We start from the raw sequence: 14,547 nt of genomic DNA on the forward strand, positions 1-14,547 counted from the left end.
TCAAAAACGTCGGCGTTAGAGTGCTACATCAACATCGATTGCACCCGTACCATATTTCTATGCACCAGGAATGGCATGGCGACGACTTTGAACGTCGTGTGCAGTTCTGCCACTGGGCACAAGAGATATTACGGGACGATGACAGATTTTTTGCACGCGTTCTGTTCAGCGACGAAGCGTCGTTCACCAACAGCGGTAACGTAGCCCGGCATAATATGCACTATTGGGCAACGGAAAATCCACGATGGCTGCGACAAGTGGAACGTGACCTTGGCGGGTTAATGTATGGTGCGGCATTATGGAAGGAAGGATAATTGGCCCCCTTTTTATCGATGGCAATCTAAATGGTGCATGGTATGCTGATTTCCTATGTAATGTTCTACCGATGTTACTACAAGATGTTTCACTGTGTGACAGAATGGCGATGTACTTCCAACTTGATGTATGTCCGGCACATAGCTCGCGTGCGGTTGAAGCGTTACTGAATAGCATATTTCATGATAGGTGGATTGATCGTCGAAGCACCATACCATGGCTCGCACGTTCACCGGATCTGACGTCCCCGGAGTTCTTTCTATGGGGGAAGTTGAAGGATATTTGCTATCGTGATCCACCGAAAACGTCTGACAACATGTGTCAGGGCATTGTCAATGCATGTGCGAACATTACGGAAGGCGAGCTACTCGCTGTTGAAGGAATGTCGTTACACATATTGAGGTTGACGGACATCATTTTGAGAATCTATTGCATTAATGTGGTATTTAAAAGTAATCAAGCTGTAACATGATGCGTTCTCAGAAATGATCACAAAGGTACATGTATCACATTGGAACAACCGAAATAAAATGTTCAAACGTACCTACGTTCGGTATTTTAATTTAAAAAGCCTACCTGTTACCAACTGTTCGTCTAAAATTGCGAGCCATATGTTTGTGACTATTACAGCGCCACCTATCACAAACCGAAGAAAGTGGTCCAACTAAAACATTCATATTTGTTTACGTACTACACGAATATGTAATAAAAATGGGGGTTCCTATTTAAAAAAACGCAGTTGATGTCCGTTTGACCTATGGCAGCGCCACCTAGCGAGCCAACGATAGCGCTATCTGGTTTCCCCCTTCAAGGTAGACGAGTTTTTAGGGTGTTACAAAAAGGCACGGCCAAACATTCAGGAAACATTCCTCACACACAAATAAAGAAAAGATGTTATGTGGACATGTGTCCGGAAATGCTTGATTTCCATGTTAGAGCTCATTTTAGTTTCGTCAGTATGTACTGTACTTCTTCGAGTCACTGCCAGTTGGCCCAATTGAAGGAAGGTAATGTTGACTTCGGTGCTTGTGTTGACATGCGACTCATTGCTCTACAGTACTAGCATCGAGCACATCAGTACGTAGCATCCGCAGGTTAGTGTTCATCACGAACGTGGTTTTGCAGTCAGTGCAATGTTTACAAATGCGGAGATGACAGATGCCCATTTGATGTATGGATTAGCACGGGGCAATAGCCGTGGTGCGGTACGTTTGTATCGAGAGAGATTTCCAGAACGAAGGTGTCCCGACAGGGAGACGTTCAAAGCAATTGATCGGCGTCTTAGGGAGCACGGAACATTCAAGCCTACGACTCGCGACTGGGGAAGACCTAGAACGACGAGGACACCTGCAATGGACGAGGCAATCCTTCGTGCAGTTGACGATAACCCTAATGCCAGCGTCAGAGAAGTTGCTGCTGTACAAGGTAACGTTGACCACGTCACTGTATGGAGAGTGCTACGGGAGAACCAGTTGTTTCCGTACCGTGTACAGCGTGTGCAGGCACTATCAGCAGCTGATTGGCCTCCACGGGTACACTTCTGCGAATGGTTCACCCAACAATGTGTCAGTCCTCATTTCAGTGCAAATGTTCTCTTTACGGATGAGGCTTCATTTCGACGTGATCAAATTGTAAATTTTCACAATCAACATGTGTGGGCTGAAGAGAATCCGCATGCAATTGTGCAATCACGTCATCAACACAGATTTTCTGTGAACGTTTGGGCAGGTATTGTTGGTGATGTCTCGATTTGGCCCCATATTCTTCCACCTACGCTCAATGGAGCACGTTATCACGATTTCATACGGGATACTCTACCTGTGCTGCTAGAACATGTGCCTTTACAAGTACGACACAACATGTGGTTCGTGCACGATGGAGCTCCTGCACATATCAGTCGAAGTGTTCGTACGCTTCTCAACAACAGAATCGGTGACCGATGGATTGGTAGAGGCGGACCAATTCCGTGGCCTCCACGCTCTCCTGACCTCAACCCTCTTGACTATCATTTATGGGGGCATTTGAAAGCTCTCGTCTACGCAACCCCGGTACCAAATGTAGAGACTCTTCGTGCTCGTATTGTGGACGGCTGTGATACAATACGCCATTCTCCAGGGCTGGATCAGCGCATCAGGGATTCCATGCGACGGGGGGTGGATGCATGTATCCTCGCTAACGGAGGACATTTTGAACATTTCCTGTAACAAAGTGTTTGAAGTCACGCTGGTATGTTCTGTTGCTGTGTGTTTCCATTCCATGATTAATGTAATTTGAAGAGAGGTAATAAAATGAGCTCTAACATGGAAAGTAAGCGTTTCCGGACACATGTCCACATAACATATTTTCTTTATTTGTGTGAGGAATGTTTCCTGAAAGTTTGGCCGTACCTTTTCGTAACACCCTATATATATATATATATATATATATATATATATATATATATATATATATATATATATATATAGCAGTCCCAGTGTGTGCGTACCGCGTGCAACGGAGAAGGGCGTTCGGCGAGTGGGAAGTGTGAGCGGCCCAGCTGAGAGCTGGCGGGTGGCGGCCGTGGGCCAGGAGAGTCCCCCCGTGGGGCGCGCAGGGGGCGGCCTCCCCCTCCCCCTCCCCCACCCCCTGTCACTCAGCTGCACCCTGTGTGCCAGGCTGTCTGCGGGTCGGCAGCCGCTGCCCAGGCTGGAAAGTAAGCGCAGCGACCAACTATACGGCGAGCGCCATTTGGAAACACTCGAGTGAAGGCCACGGCAATACTGAAAAAGGGTAAAATTCTCCAAAAAATGTATCCAGCTACAGGAAGTACACCTACCACTTTGACACGCCACGTAAAATCTGTAGACACTGCTGGGTATGAAAACTAGACAGCTCAAACATGAAGTCACGCTTCCCCGTCCTCCAACGCAGCTACGCTACAGGAAACTAAAGAACTGGTAATTTGATTACATTTTTCGGTAAGAAACGAACAGCAGCATACGATGAACGTAAATCAAAAGATATTGACTACCTTATTGCTGAACTGAGTGCCATTAATTTTGCGAAAGATGTCGGTTTGTAACGCTTAATAAATTAATGACGCCGTGCTATCACTTTGCAGTATGCCATTCGTTTTTGTTTTGCATTACACCTTACAGTCGTCAGTTACATAAATAGCTTAGAATAAAACCAAATTTTTATTTAAATAAATAACCAGAGTATTTCATATGCTGGGCTTCGTTAATCATAGGTGATAATTACGTAAATTTCTTTCCATCAGAACTATTAAGCAACCTCCGACCCCGACTTTGGTTCCGATAAAACCACCTGCGCCATTTATCGGCCAGCAGTGAGCTGCCGGCTGCTGGTTACAGAAGCGGCAAACGGTCAGTGGCTGTGAGGTGCGGTCGCTTCTCAGGAAGCGGTCCCCGGTTTGAATCCCACTGTCTGGCCACTTGTTACCTCGTTATTCTTTTTCCCGTTTCTTCCAGTTACACGTAGGAGGCATATTAACTTCAAAGAGCTAGTACTGACACTTCAGCGACTTAATTCACGACTTTAAAAATTTTAGTTTTTCGTTTGATTTTGATTTGTTTAAAATCGCGCCTCATACTCATTCAACGTCATTTGCTACACAAAAAAAATTTACAATCAAACACACTTACACAGCTAAAGAGTTTACAGCGCACTGAAGCTTCGGCAAACTTTTCCACGTACTGCTGTCCTTGTGGCGCGAGCAAAGGTCCCTTAAGATAAAATTCCACCTTCCTGGTGCTCGACATACTTGATCGATGGCCCGATAAAGTTGGCGAGCACTTGTTCTGGTTGCCACAGAGAGCTGACACAAGTCACGTACAAACACTCCAGAGATGTGACGTGTACTAGGTAGATGCGTGGCAAGTCCTGCGAAGAGCGTCGTATTGTTTGTACTTTAAACGAGCCGAGCGTTGAACACAGGCAAAAACGCAACACTTGGTCGAGCTACGGGCCACTCATGACACTGGAATAGAAATATTTCGAGCTTGTATGAGCTACACGATTTCTTCTGTTTATTGTGACCCGCACCAGAGTTGATGAAAAGGAAACGAGAAGTAGCAGAAAATGTTTTGGCGAACTCGCAGCAGTTCGATTTGTTGTCGAGCAATTTGTGAATAACTGCAAAGAATCGTATCGTCCAAGTGAAGTTCAGAGAAAACTGTGGGTTCATTCAGTACCGGCCGAACTCGCCTGCCAAGTGTGCCCTGAAGGTGTTTGTTTGCTTTCCGTGACGCAAAATCCTTTTACACAGGTAACGTGCGAAGGTATTGCGTATGCAGTGAGGACAGTACATTAAGCCAGACACACCCCCATAAGCTGTACATGCATAGTTCGAAAATGTTATACGAAAAACAGATATTTCGCTTGTGAAAACTTTTACTCTAGTGCTGATTGTTTGCTGAAGCAGAAACTGACATTCAAAGGATCTGTGAATAACAACAAGGTGTCCGGTTCTCTGCTTTTGGATTTCGAAATGTTATTGTTGTTGCATCCTATTTACCAAAGAATGGGAAGTGGGATTTGCTGCTATCAACAATGTAGAGTGATGTATTTTGGATCGAGAAACACGCAGACATCAGACTTAATAAACTTTTTTAATACCGCCAAAGGTGCCGTGGACACAGTTGTCCAGTAAGCCAGTAATTATTCCATTTCCAGAAGAACCAGAAGATGGCCCTCATTTTTTTTCCAGATATTGAACACAGCAGGAATCAGTGGTCAGGTCATATACAGTTTTCCATGTCCAGGTGTCACTGAGAATTCTGAAAACGTCTGAGTTTGGGATTACTGGAGCTCCGTCTACTCTCAAGAGCCAAAATCACATGCCTACCTAGGAGTGTGAAGGAATCCTTAAGGTTTTTCACATACAAAAGAAATGTTATGTCCGTTGAAGGAACACCACGAAAAGTCAAGGCCCGCTGCTACCTTTGTGGAAGGATGAAGATTAGGGTAACGACCGTTGCAGGTATTGAACGCTGGCGCAAATAAGAAGGACATTCGTTTGAAAGATTCACTTGCTGGTGAGAAGCTGGTAGCCAGTTCGTATATGGGTAGAAGTTGTTGAAGCTTTTATTCGTACGTGTGCTTATTATGTAAAATTTTACTGAAATCAATCCTATGGATTATTTCACCGTAGATGGGAGCGGGACTTGATATCATGGTGTCGTGTGGAAATGAGCGTCGAATTCAACTGAATCGATGAACGAGTACGAATTGTGGAGTACTGCAAAAGTCTACTTCAATCTGAGACGCGAAATTTAGTCTATTTATTATGTCTTTAATTCGTAAATATGTTGTTCGACGTAGTTTTAAGATATTGCTCTGACATATTTGTGCATTTTTAGTTTAGGATGCCAAATACGCACCGCATATACTGACCCTGCCAACGCACAGAATGTTACACTTTTAATTTTGTTGTATTTTTCTGATCACTATGTGGCTGTATTCGTTAAGCTGTTGTAATTCGCGGTGCTGCTTCGATTACCTCGTTCTCTTCCTGAAACACAAGGTTCGACCCCACAGTGCTGTTGAGACGAGTGACGCGACGTTGCTTCGGAGATGCGCGCCACTCCAGACGAACGGCCACAGCGGAGGCGCAATGGAATACACGGAGGGTACTCGCAGCTGCCGCTACGGAACACTCGTCAGCTGTGTAATAGACTGACGACAGTGAGGATATCTGTTGCACCGGGACTCGAACCCGGGTCCCCAGCTTTACACCAGCGCCGCCGCTTTGGCCGCCCGTGCGCTGCCCACGGCCACACCCGCACTTCCGTATCATACGTCGTCGTTCCTGCGCCACAACCTGTGCTGGTAGACACGTTACATAAGTTTCCCATACAGCAGGGGAGAGGGACGTTTCAATCGAAAGTCGCTGCCTGGTGTTGGCGTGTGAATGCGATCCTGCAGCGGCTGTGTTTTCGAGGAGAACGGTGCAACGTTCTTTTGGACGTACGTGCATCTCCCAAGGAACATTCGCTCTTCCTAACTGCACAGGCGTGTATGTATCTGCAATTGTTGTAGTATTTTCCAGCACAAAAACGATGAAAATGATGTAGTCAGAATTGCAGTGTTATTTAAGTATCAAAAGACGTAAATTAGGCTGGCGAGACTGCGAAATTCGTCACGTGACGTACAAGTTGAACTTTTCACGGAGGATCGAAGCGGGACTATAAAAGGGTGGCAGCCGTCCTGCTGAAGGGCAGTGTTAGACAGTGCAGGGCAGCGCTGGTCAGAAACAGTTCCAGCCTCGAGAAGTAATTATTTCGTAGGATGTAGTTTTCGCCGACTTGGCGCAGGGATATCTGTGGTCAAAGCACTTACACTGTTTAAAATAAACTTCGTTGTATTTTTAATACTTTATTTACACAGCACAAATAAATAAAACTTTAACTGCAGTTTCAGTGAAAACGGCAGAAATCAAATCAGTAAACGTAAATTAGCAACAAAAGCAGCAACCAGCAAGGGAGCAACAAAACAGATCTAACAATGTCGTGTAGTAGACTACACAGAATAACTAATCTACACAGAATAATCTACAGCACAACATTCTTTTATTCCTTTACTTGCTACTCTTAGAGATTATTTTGTGTTTAAATAATATTGAACCTAAATGTTTATTTCAATTACTAAAAAAAACAATAAAGGCAGATTAAAAAATGTCACCTACAAGTGACGGAAATTGAGAGGAGCTACACATTTTGCAGATTTCGAGCCGGGTGTGCATTCGAAATGACCACTGGCCGTTTTCGCCTTAACTGCGTACATGTGGTGTCTACTCTTATGGACGATATGTCCTGGCAAGCAGGAGACTTGGGTTCGAATCTCGGTCAGGCACAAATTTACAATATTCCGCGTTGATGTTCATCAATGCCCACTCGCAGACAATATCTGCAATTTCTTTGTGACTTTCTAAATGTAGTCGTCGTGTTATTGAACTAAGATCCAGTGGCTAAAGGGCACACACTGGACGCAGTTATTGAAAGTTAAAAAAAAAAAAAAAGGTCAGGAAAGGGTAACGGTAGAGATAGTCTTATTACCATTTGGTCAAAACTCATTATAAATAAATTAATAAATATATATCCACTTCAAGTTAAAGAATAGATCGTGAAGGAAATCCAGACAGCGAAATCTTTCAGCTTCAATGCGGGCTCTTGCCAAGACGTTGGCGTTGTTGATCAGTCTGTAACCTGCGTGTGCTGTGTTAATAATTCAGTCGCGCAAGAACGGCCGATCAGTGTGGTTCCTGTTCGGAAATCGATAGCAGAAGCTTACCGAGTTCTTGTAACTTACGAATCAGCCCAGTTAGGCTTACATTTGCCAGATCTAATTAGCGTATCTTTTGATGGCGCTGGAAACATGGCGGCAAGTATGCTGGTCTCCAGCGGCACTGATGGAAGAAGTACCAGAATTAATTTTCGCGCCTTGTTACGCGCATGTTTTAAATTTAGTGCTGGGAGGCGTGACTCCAAGCCGCGCTGAAGCAAAGAGTTTGTTTGGGTCCCTGGAGTCTACCAGTGTATTTATGCACGAATTATTTGAGCGCACATCTGTATGGGTGGACAAAATTTTGGAATTAGCAACTGGTCAAGACAAACTGAGACGATTACAGAACATCGGAAAACGGGACTGTCGGCTCAATACAGACCCTTGGCCACTATTAAGGAGAAAACTCGACACGTCGCGTTGGTAAAAAAACTTTTAAGTGTCATATCTTCGAGAATGGAGTTCGAGTTAAAGACGTCGTTGCAAGCGTAGGCACTGATGGATTCATTTTTGAAATCGGAAACCATCCTGACAACCTTTACATTCAACAAAATTTTTCACATACGAACCCCGGTAAGTCAGTATCCTCAAACCGCAACAGTAGACTATCGTAAAGCTTGGGGTCTTATCAAATGTTTGGAGATAAGTTTAAAGAAGCCAATCAGGTAATTTTGACGACGTTTCCAGAACTGCCAACTGTCTTTAGATCCCAAGTTCAAGGATTAATGCAAGCCAAAAATATTGATATGGACAAGCGGCGCACGCTGCCATTACGAAGAATATCTTAAAAAATCAAAAACCACGGTGAGTTATGCCAGGACGAAGTGGCATTACTGTCTGCGGACCCAAAGAGATTCTATTCTGTCTGCGTCTACAGAGTCATCATTAACGCAGATTTAGTTAAATCAGATGCAAAGTTCAGTTGCAACTAACATTTAATGAAGACTCTCGCTTTTTTGTACCCGAAAAACTTCGATGAAATTAACAAAAATGGGTTTCCTAATGCCGCATTAAAGTCTCTCGCATCAGCTGCAAATGCCGATCGAAAATTTCTGTGAAAAGAATTACAATATTTCGCCAAAAGTTTCAATGAACCGTCTGAAACTCTTTGGGATCAACACGTTCCACCCATGCAACAAACCGTGAATGGTTCATATTCTCAGAGGAAGAAGACGCCGATCGAAAACGGCTTGGACCAAACAGCAAAGGACGCCATTTGCTTTTCCCGAAGAGGTTCTGACGCCTGGCGAAGTTGCGTACGACGTGCATGTAAACTTTTGCCACAGTATGACAGAGCACAGCGGTACGTTCTCCAACCTGTACATTGCTTTACTGTGTAATACTGACAATTTCGTTGACCCAAGTGACTTCTGAAAGTCGATTTTCAGTGCACTGAAGCGCTTTAAGACGAGATTTAGGTCTTTACTGGGGGGAGAACTGCTGAATTCGTTGATTATTAGAATTAGACCTGATCAAGGATAATGGGAACCGAATCTTTGAGGATCGAGTTGTTGACAGCTAAGCTGAAACTTCTACTCTTTAAAAAAATTTTTTTTTCATTAGTTAGCTTTTGAGTTGTTAGAAATGATTGGAACTATATTTACCTAATAATACAAATAAATCACTGAAAGTTAATATTTTGCACATGTTATTATTATCGCATAGTATCGCACCTACCCTTATCCCAGGCTTGCGGGGAATCACCCGGGTCCTTCCAGCCCAGGATGTGATGACCAACAAGACAAAAAGAAAGATCTAAATGTGGTCTGTAAGACATTATCCAGCAATGCAGAGCTAATATTGTGGTAACTGCAGTGCGTCATGCAGTAAACAAGACTACATTACCGTATAACCGTCTGTGCACCACTAAGTGAGGTTGCATTGCGATGATTGTGTGGCAATAACAGTACGGTATTTCTTGATCTCACGTTAGCGACGTACAAGTTTTACTTTCCGACCCTGAGAAGGTTTTATAACAGTGGATGCTATGAAATAATACTGAAGCCCTACCGTGGGACGTAATATTTGCTTCACACAGAAAGGAATGAAATTAAAAAAGTAAAGTTTCTCAAACTTGAAAATAAATCGATGCGTGAAACCACCAAATTTGCCGAGGTGTAAGAGGTGGTTATAAATTTTAATGAATTGCTTTTAATAGCTGATTTCACATTTAAATGAGGGGATTGTTTATGTGGTCCAATATATTGAGGGTTATACAGATCTGAGTTCATCGGATGGAGGAAAGTTATTTGCACTTAGATTCAGCCTAATGAATAAATTAGTTATGTGGACGAAAATACGTTGTTATTACATGCGGCCGATGACAACATAATGTCGTTAAGTAATGCGGCGCGTCGCACTGGAGAGAGAATTTCCACTTCAGGACGAGATTAGTGATGTCGCTGTGCGGCTGGTCCCGGCGGAGGTTCGACTCCTCCCCCGGGCATGCGTGTGTATGTTTGTCCTTAGGATCATTTAGGTTAAGTAGAGTGTAAGCTTAGGGACTGACGACCTTAGCAGTTAAGTCCCATAAGATTTGACACACATTTGAACATAAAAGCAGGATCTGTGAGCCTCTCTCTCTCTCTCTCTCTCTCTCTCTCTCTCTCTCTCTCTCGTTGGATTTCGACGGCTGTTTCGAAAATGTAAGTGTCGCTCTGTAGCGTTTGGCAAATAATTATGCTAATTTAATTTCAAAAGCCGTGTTTTAATTAAGACTGTACTTTCCTTTATCATTAATTCCATTTGTCAAATTATTATGCCACATTTTAGAAATTTGTGTTGAGTCGGCTACTACTTTAGAAAATTTTTATTTCAGCGTCCCTGAGATCTCTTTTACCGGTCTTTCTTATCAGTATCCGAGCAGCGTAATTACGCAGACTGCGTAATTTTTAGATCGATCACTGGCCCCTAAGCAATGCCGTCGGTCGACATTCTCGTCGGTCTGATGCTGGTTGGCGGAATGTATAATTTCGTTATCCACAAGTAAAAATTTTCTATGCATCATTTTATCATTTTAGAAGCTTTCCACCAGTAAAAGCAATAAATTAAATATTGCATTCTTTTTTAAATGTCAGTAATATTAAAATTGGATGCTGAGTACGTTCCAGAGCCTGGGAGAACCTTTTAAAACATGCACGACAAGCTTCAAGGAGCTCTCTAACTGTGACAAGTCATACGTCGCTAAACACGCGTACAAAGCAGGTCATCCTCTCCGAGGAACCGAAAAAAACTTTGACAGATTCAAGGGTGGAGATGTAGGAGGAATTAAAGATTGCGAACCAGAGCAGGCGGTCAAACCTGACGAAGTGCTGAATGGACAAACGGAGAACTGTGGCGACAGACTGCCGCACATCTGTGCTGGTGTACCACGGGTACTCTGACGTCTGGTGGCAGGTGGCCGGCGTCTGCTGAGAGGGAGTTGGAGAGTGGACAGTAGGGCTGGCCAGACACGACACTCGCGTTTTGTCGATAGTCTGCAGGGAATGGTGCGACATGGAGAGCCACTCTGTGGCCACGTGACCTCTGACCGGTACCGTACGAGTGTAAGCATTAGGAGAGAAACTCCGAACTGTGTCAGCTGTACGGCCACAACGACAAACTGACGCTCCGCTAGAAGATTTGACAGTTGCGTTGTGGCCGAGCGGTTCCAGGCGCTTCAGTCTGGAACCGCGTGACCGCTACGGTCGCAGGTTCGAATCCTGCCTCGGGCATCGATGTGTTTGATGTTCTTAGGTTAGTTAGGTTTAAGTAGTTCTAAGTTCTTGGGGACTGATGACCTCAGATGTCAAGTCCCATAGTGCTGAGAGCCATTTCAACCATTTTTAACAATTGCATGAAAGACAGCAGGAAACAGTACCAAATGCTCCCGCCACAGAAACTGCTATTTTCTATGAACAAATCCGCAGTAAAAATAGTCGTAGGATATGTCTGGAAATATAAGTATTTATGTAAACTTGAGACGAAAGCATCGCCATATTTTTAATAGAAGATTTCATTAGCCCAAAGAATAACTTGTGTTTCCGACGTTTATTTCTAAGACTGTTTATGTCCATCAAATAATTTTAGCCGCGAAACTTATGACATTTGAAGGTGGCTTAGCAAATGATAACGCTATTCGGCGTCAAATAAAGTTTTTTCGGAGAGCACGGCCTACACAGCAATCAGGAGTGTCACCTTACTGGTTTGACGGGAATCATTCTGGTCGACATGCCGCCAGCTTCATGAAGTGACCTAAATCGCTTCCAGAAGTTCGCTGTTGAGAGCGTGACATCCAGGAAGAACATGAAGGCCACTCATGACGTCAGACTGCCACCCCGTGACGTGAATGTACTGTCATCTGCATGACAAGGCCTTCACATTTAGTGCTGACACCATCTTCTGAGAGCTGCGGAAACCATACTACTGTGTCCAGGGGCTTACTGACCTTACCGTACCACTGGCCTCGGTATTTTCCATGTTTTCCAGCATTAACATGATTTTCACTATTTTTTGTGTGCTTTAAATGGTATCCCATGTCAAAACTCAGTTCTAAAGTAAGATGCAAACAATTAGTCGCTCATGTTTTGGAGTTTATGGAGTGATGCTAGTTGCAGAATTTTAATGATGAACGTTATCGGAGAAAACTGGAAGGAACGCCTTTTTGTTGGAGCTGAAGACAGTGTACGTGGTTCAGTCCCAGGTGGTTCTTTCTCCCTGTACGTACACTACGTGCCCACCTAGGCTGCGGCCCTCTGCCCCTGTGGCTGTGTCCAGACAGGCAGCCAGCAGCTCGCGGTGACGAAGACTCTCTGCCGCTCTGGTGTCGAGGGGATGTTTACACGAAATGAGAATAAATGAATTGACGCTGCTATTGTAACGTGGCTGCGTCAACAGCACCCTCCCTACTGCACCACCTCGCCATAACTGATTACCCAACTGTGTTTGAGTTTAATCTTGTATCTCGAGTACTAAACGATAACATGTCAGGCCCGAGATCAAAGTGTTAATCGCTAGGGATTTTCATACTGATCCATTTTATATCTTGTTTACTTGTTCACGTACAGCAGAAATATGGCAGATATCTTAACACAAAAGACACTGCAGGACGATGACGTGAACTCAGGGTGTGGCCACATCCGAAGCGATCTTGAGGAGGTAGTCTTCTGAAACACGAAGATGCTGCGTACACAACACCACCCAACACCCCTCTTCCGAGAGGCACTAGAACAGTAGAGGTGGTCCAGTGGTGTGCAAGAAAATAGTGCGTGCCTTTACACTGCAAATGTCGCACCGCTTACCGCTTTTACTGACAGCAGAGATGAGTGAGACACTGGCGCCCTCCGAACAAGGAACGAATCATTGAAAAAGCGTCATGCCGAAATCTGTTTCGACATATAGTTCCACATTAGTTCTGGATTTGGATCTCTGAGAGGGGCTGCCAAGGGTGTGCTAACAATGAAAAACAGTGTGTACGGTTCCCCACGACGTGATGTCCTATGTCGGCAGTTTATGCCGCTGAAGTGCTTCTGGGTTTCTGCATCTGTGTGACACAGTAATGAATTAAGGTGCATTGCCGTGCTGGAAGAACAGAAGAACATGTCTCATTGAACTTCTGAGAAGTGCTGCAGGAACAGCAGGATTAATTTTCCACGGTTCACCGTTGCCTCATCAAACACCAGATGTTTCCACAGGTTACGTTTCGCCAAAACATGCTATCCAACTGGTGATGCTTGTCGCTGCACAGGAGAACTGGGGCGTGCGTAAGAGTGTGGCGCTGTGTAACCCGGCCAGAGACTGAGTGGGCGTTGTCCACCTGGGAGAACACGCCGAGTTCATGAAGTGCTGGCGTCCTCAGGAGAAGTGGGTGTGTTCCACTCACTGTACAGTTCCCCGAGGGCAGTAACGCTTAGGTTAAGACTGTACGTGGGTGCTGTCACTGCCCTGCAAGCTGAGCAGCGTCTGGCCACTTCATGATGCCTAACGAGAAAAGTGATTAAAGGAGCAGAGTTCTACTGGAAAACACGTACCCTACCCACACGACTGTAGTTGGTAGTGACTTCAATTTACCCTAGATATGTTGACGAAAGTACATGTTTGAATCCGGAGGTAAACACAGAGCATCACCCGATATTGTGCTAAACGCATTCTCTTAAAATTAATTCGAACAATTAGTTCATACGCCCACTCTAATGGTAAACAGTTGTGCTAATACACTTGGCCTCTTAGCAACAAATAATCCAGAGATATTAATGAGCATCAAAACTGATACTGGGATTAGGTAACAGAAGGTTGTCATAGCGACACTGAATATCGTAGCTCCGAAGTCGCCCAAAATAAACGGAAAACATATCTATTCTGCTTGATTGAGAGACAATCTCCATTCTTCCAAATTAATATTGCAAGTGTAGTTCAGATTCAAAGAAATAGTGTAGCCAGAAATTGAGAGATTTGTACCAAATAAATTAACAAAAGACGGAACTGGGATCGCCAAACGTACGCAAAACAGATCGGAAGACTGTCGCAGAACCAACGAAAAAAGCAGGTCATATTTAAACGAATGCAAAATTGCCAAGATTGGCGATCTTTTGCAGAAGCTCGAAATTTAGCACGATCTTCAGTGTGAAATCTAAAGGCCGTAAATTCAACTAAATACGTAGGACTTGCAGTTATGAACAACTTAAATTGGAAAGAACACACGAAAAACATTGTGGGGAAAGCAAACCAAATAGTGTGTTTTACTGGCAGAAAACTTGGAAGATGCAACAGATCTACTAGAGACACTGCCCACACTACGCTTGTGCGTCCTCTTTTGGAGTACTGCTGCTCAGTGTGGGACCGTTAGCAGGTAGAATTAACGGAGGACGTAGAGGAAGTTCAGAGAAGAGCAGCACGTTTTTTACTGCCGAGAAACAGGGCAAAGATTGTCGTGCGTGTGATACAGGATTTGGAGTGGACGTCATTAAGTTTTTT

The sequence above is a fragment of the Schistocerca serialis genome, chromosome 11, assembly GCF_023864345.2.
Source record: "Schistocerca serialis cubense isolate TAMUIC-IGC-003099 chromosome 11, iqSchSeri2.2, whole genome shotgun sequence".
Lineage (NCBI taxonomy): Eukaryota > Metazoa > Arthropoda > Insecta > Orthoptera > Acrididae > Schistocerca > Schistocerca serialis.